The following is a 5,694-nucleotide window of genomic DNA, read 5'->3' on the forward strand; positions in this document are numbered from 1 at the left end:
TAGGCTTTATTACTGACTTTGGTTTGCAGCCAGCAGCCCAGGGTATTCACTAAAAGCAAATCTCCCTGCACATAAAAGGGCTCAACAAGTAGCCCTGGACCACAGCTTTACACAAGGTACCTCCTGGAAAATACTGATACTGTTAATTATCTGTGTTTGGGGCGGGGGGGGGAAGGTTGTTTTACTTTTTTCCCTTTTCCAGTGTGTGTAGTGTTTGCATGTGTATAAGCACAGGAGTGAGTGTAAGTACATGGATGGACATGGCTGTGGAAGGCTAAGTGATGTCAGGGGTCATCATCGGTGGTCCTTCCACCTTCTTCATCAAGTCAGGGCCTCCCAGTCAAACCCAGAACTCACAGATATGACTAATATTCCTAGACAGTGTGTTCTGTAGCTGCCCTGCCTCCCCCTTGTGAGGCTGCAATTACATGAATTTACAGGTGAGCCGCTACACTAAGCCAGCATCCTCGTGGGTTCTGGGACTCTAAATTCTTACCTGCTTAATTGCATGTGGAATGATTTAACCACTGAGCAATCTCTACGGTCTGCTGAGCTCAGGGCTGTTGTCACATCTTTAACATTCCATCCTATCTAGAATAAAAGGAGGGGCCAGGCAATTTCAATAAAGGCTGTATTCTGTCAAACACACCAAGGGCATTGCACTTCTAGATCAGCCAAATCTGAGTTACTCAAGGTTTGGGTTTGGGTTTGGTTTTGTCTTTGTTTTTGTGTTCAGAGAGATACCACCAATGGAGAGGCAGAGAAAGGAAAAAGGAGGGGAGGAAGAGAGGATGATGGGGCATGGGGGGGAAGAGAAAAAAGAGGAGAGAGAAGGACTCATATGATGTGCACGGGGGTGGGGGTGGGGCAGGGAAGGCAGTGGCTGGCTTGAATCCTGTAGCTAGGCAGGCTGGACAGTCTCTCCCAACTTACTGCTGAAATCTGAAGACACTCCAGCCTAATCCCTTCTTCAGAGCATCTCAGTGTTTTTGTCCTCTAGGCCTTTGAGTGATTGTGCTCCAAGTTGGCTAAGAAGGTGCTGTTTGGAGAAAGCAGTTCTCAGAAAGCAAGCAAGAACCACATAAACACATGAAGGAGAGATCCCAGCAGAAAGCAACCCTTGAGTTGAAAACATGCCAGGCACCTTGCTAAGATAAGTAACGTTCCAGGGGGCAATGATGCAGGGCTTTACTTCATTCTGATGATGTTTCCCCAACTGGTGCTGAGGCTAAACCCCAAGGCTTTGCCTATACTGGACAAGCAAGCACTGCACTACTGGGTAACAGCCCTTATAGGTGTGTGTTTGCTTGTTTGTAGGGTCTTGCTGCCTGGAACTCAGCCTCCCTAGTGCTGATCTTAAGGACCGGGGTGTTATTCTGAATGAAATGGTGAAGAGTTTGAATAAAGAAATGGCATGATTTGTTTGGCTTATATTTTAACAAAATTACTGGCCACTATATGGAAAAGAGACTTCAGGAGCCTTCAACATGGCTCTGTGAGTAAAGGCACTTGCCACCAAGACTGATGACCTGAATTCAATCCCTGAGACTGGGGCATTGTTCTTTGACCTCCACACAGGCACTATGGCTAACACATTCTCGCACAGATGCACACATTTATGTGCACACAAATCAAAGTAAAGGGAATTTTAAGAGAAGGAACTGCAGGTAGTCAAGGACAGACGCAAAGACAATTTGGAGGGGTGAGGTGTATTTCAGAGATCTCCAGGTGAGAGGGAATAGTGGCTTGAATAAGCACAACAACAGTCACAGGGAGAGAGGAATGTCCTGGTAGGAAGTCCAAGTCTGTTTATTGCTTGAAGATAAGATGGAGCCAAGATTTACAGACGGATGTACAGATGGGCTATGAGAGATATGTGAGAGTGTTTGGTGGTTTAGAGCAGTTGTGATAGAGGAGTCAGGGCAAAATCTAATCAGGGTTAGTGGAAGAATTAAAAACAGAAAAATCAGAGGTGGTGAACAAAGGAAAGAACCCTACTGTTAGACATAGAAGCAATAGCAACACACCCGTGTGCTGACGGGAGTAGTCCAGTAAACAGGAGCACAGCAGTGATTCAGGGGAGGGGATGGAATTTAGCTCTTCCTGGTCAGGAACATAAACAATGTCCTTCACCTTTGTTTAGAAGGGCAAGGTGAGCTGGAAGAATGCAGGGAGGAGAGGAAACGTGGAAAGTTTGAGAGGACAGAGAGAAAACAAACTGCTCAAATTTGCCTGCATTTATTAAAGGCTTCCCCCCAGTTCCCAGTAAAATCCATGTGTCCCCCAAAAGGAGGGGAAGGCAGACCAGACCCCCAGATGTTTGCAGTAAGAGAAGAAGTATACAGCAAGGAGCAAAGACGGCAGAATACAAGTACTTGGCCATGTTCCCCAGCAGCGGCCCCACTGTGAGGCCTGTGAGTGCCTCCAGGAGGCAGTTGGGAAAAGGAACTCTCCTCCATCTTGTTCGTTTGCTTCCTTCAAATGAAAGGGGACATGGAAGATCGAGATGCCAGAAGAAACACTGGCCTGTACAGTGTCTGTATTACTGATTTTCGTGTTGCTATGACCAAAATATCTGACAGAAAAGAAAGGGTTACTTAGGTTCATGGTTTCCAAGAGATTTCAGTCTATTGTGCTGGTGGGGGGCAGTTAATTACTTTTCTGTGGCTGTGATAAAACACCATGACTCTTAAAGCACCTTACAGAGGAAAGAATTTATTTAGGCTTAGGGTTCTGGATGTTAGGAGTCCATCATAGTGGGAAGGTATGACAAAAGGCAGCAGGCATGGTGACAGGAACTGAATGCTAAGAGCTCACAATTTGAACCTCAACAATGAAGCAGAGGGGGCTGGAGAGATGGCTCAGGGGTTAAGAGCACTGACTACTTTTCCAGAGGTCTTGAGTTCAATTCCCAGCAACCACACGGTGGCTCACAATCATCTGTACTGGGATCTGATGCCCTCTTCTAGTGTGTCTGAAGACAGCTACAGTGTACTTACATATAATAAATAAATAAATCTGTGGGCCAAAGCAAGTGGGGACTGGGGTGAGAGCTGGAGAGATGGCTCAGGGGTTAAGAGCACTGACTGCTTTTCCAGAGGTCTTGAGTTCAAATCCCAGCAAATACACGGTGGCTCACAACCATCTGTAATGACATCAGATGGCCTCTTCTGGTGTGTCTGAAGACAGCTACAGTGGACTTACGTATAATAATAAATAAATCTAAAAAACAAAAAAAGAATGAAGCAGAGAGCTGGAGAGATAGCTCAGTGGTTAAGAGCAGTGACTGCTCTTCCAGAAGTCCTGAGTTCAATTCCCAGTAACCACATGGTGGCTCACAACCATCTGTAATGAGCCACCATGTGATGCCCTCTTCTGAAGTGTCTGAAGACAGCTACAGTGTATTCATATGCAATAAATAAACAAACCTTTAAAAAAAAGAAAAAGAATGAAGCAGAGAAAGCAAACTAAAAATAGGTGAGGATTTTTACTCCCAAAGCCTGCCCGAGTAACATGCCATCTCCTAAACGTCCCCCAAACAGTGTCTTCAACTGGTAACCAAGTATTCAAATACAAGAGCCTGTGGGGGACCCTCTTAGTCAAGCCACTACAACATGATTACAAAAGCCTGTCGCAGAAGCTGTTTTCACGGCCACGACCAGATAGCCAAGAGTAACCTTCAAGGTTCCACATCTAATGACTTTGCCAGCTGGGTCCTACCTCTAAAGTGTCCATAGGTTTCCAAAACAGTGCCATCAACTGAGAAGCAAATGTTCAAATGTGAGGCTTTGAAGGAACAGCTCAGATTCGAGCCATAACAGTGCCCCAATCTCTGAATGGCTGTTCTAGCTCCTCTATCAAAATGGATGAGTATGTGTCTTAGGGTTTCAATTGCTGTGACAAAAACACCATGACCAAAAAGCAAGTTGGAGAGGAAAGGGTTTATCTAGCTTAGACTTCCACATTGAAGTTCATCACTGAAGGAAGTCAGGGGAGGAACTCACACAGGGCAGGAACCTAGAGGCAGGAGCTAGTGCAGAGGCTGTGGAGGAGTGCTGCTTACTGCCTTACTACTCGTGGCTTGCTCAGCCTACATTCTTATACAGTCCAAGACCACCAGCCCAGGTAGACACCACCCACCATGAGCTGGGCCCTCCCTTGTTGATCACTAATTGAGGAAATGGCTAACAGCTGGATCTCATCTGGCTCAACAGCATTTCCTCAACTGAGGCTCCTTCTTCTCTGATGGTGCTAACTTGTGTCAGGCTGACACACAAAACCAGCTAAAGCAGTATGTCAGACATGGTGGTTTGGGCCTTTAATCCCAGCACTCAGGAGGCAGAGGCAGGCAGACCTCTGAGTTGGAGGCCAACCAGGTCTATATAGTGAGTTCCAGGACAGCCAGGGCTATGTAGAGAGACCCTGTCTCAAAAACAAACAAACTTGGGGTGAGTATGGCAATATGGTGGTACAATGAGGAAAGAGAGACACCTTATGTTCTCCAGGGTGTGGCTTTCAAGGGTGCCCCCACCCTGTGACATCAGTTTCACGTGGGAAATTGGTCCAACCCAAAACCTACTGTTATGATTTGAATATGCTCCCTCAAAAGCTCACATTAAGGCCAGGCATGGTAGTGTGTACATTTGGATTATTTTTAATTTTTTCTTTAAACTTAAGCAAATTGGTAGAGAAGTTGGGGTGATAAGACACTATGACTTAAAGAAGAATGCCTTGTTTGGGGCTTACAGTTTCAGAGGGATGCTGTAGAACTCATACTGATCAAAAGCACAAGGGTGTGTGTGTGGAAAGAGAGAGTGAGAGTGAGTGAGAGAGAGAGAGAGAGAAAGAGAGAGAGAGAGAGAGAGAGAGAGAGAGGCATGAATCACAAGAGTCTTTTGAAACTTCAAAAGCCACTTCCAGTGACACATCTCCTCTAACAGGATGAAAACCTCCTAATCCTCCCCAACTGGGCAGTTAGTTCCACAAATTGGGGATCCATTTTCAAGAACACGGGGACCATTCTCATTCAAAACACCACAGCTGGCCATGGTAATGCATGCCTGTAACCTTAGCACTGGGGCAGTCAGGGCAAAAGGATCAGAAATGCAAGGTCATCTTTGGCTCTTGTGCTGGCTAGTCTTAATGTCAACCTGACACACAAACTAGAGTCATCTGAAAGGAAGGTACCTCAACTGAGAAAATGCCTCCATAAGATCTGGCTGAAAGGCATTTCTAAAAATCACTGAGCAGTGCAGCAGGGGCCCACCCCATGGTGGGTGGTGCCACCCCTTGGCTAGTGGTCCTGTGTTCTTTAAGAAAGCAGGCTGAGCAAGCCACGGGAAGTAAGGTAGTAAGCAGCAGTCCTCCCATGGCCTCTGCATCAGCTCCTGCCTCCAGGTTCCTACCTTATTTCGGTTCCTACCCTGACTTCCTTCAATGATGAACAGTGATGTGGAGGTGTAAGCCAAATAAACCCTTTCCTCCCCAACTTACTTTGGTCATGGTGTTTTGTTACAGAAAATTTGAGGCCAACCTACAAGACACTATCTAAAACACTACTTGGGAGGCTGAGGCAAGAAGATCACAAGTTCAAGACTCTGTCTCAAAAGGGGGATGGAAGCTGGGCAGTGGTGGCACACACATTTAATCCCAGCACTTGGGAGGCAGAGGCAGGCAGATTTCTGAGTTCGAGGC

Source organism: Mastomys coucha, chromosome X (genome assembly GCF_008632895.1).
Source record: "Mastomys coucha isolate ucsf_1 chromosome X, UCSF_Mcou_1, whole genome shotgun sequence".
Lineage (NCBI taxonomy): Eukaryota > Metazoa > Chordata > Mammalia > Rodentia > Muridae > Mastomys > Mastomys coucha.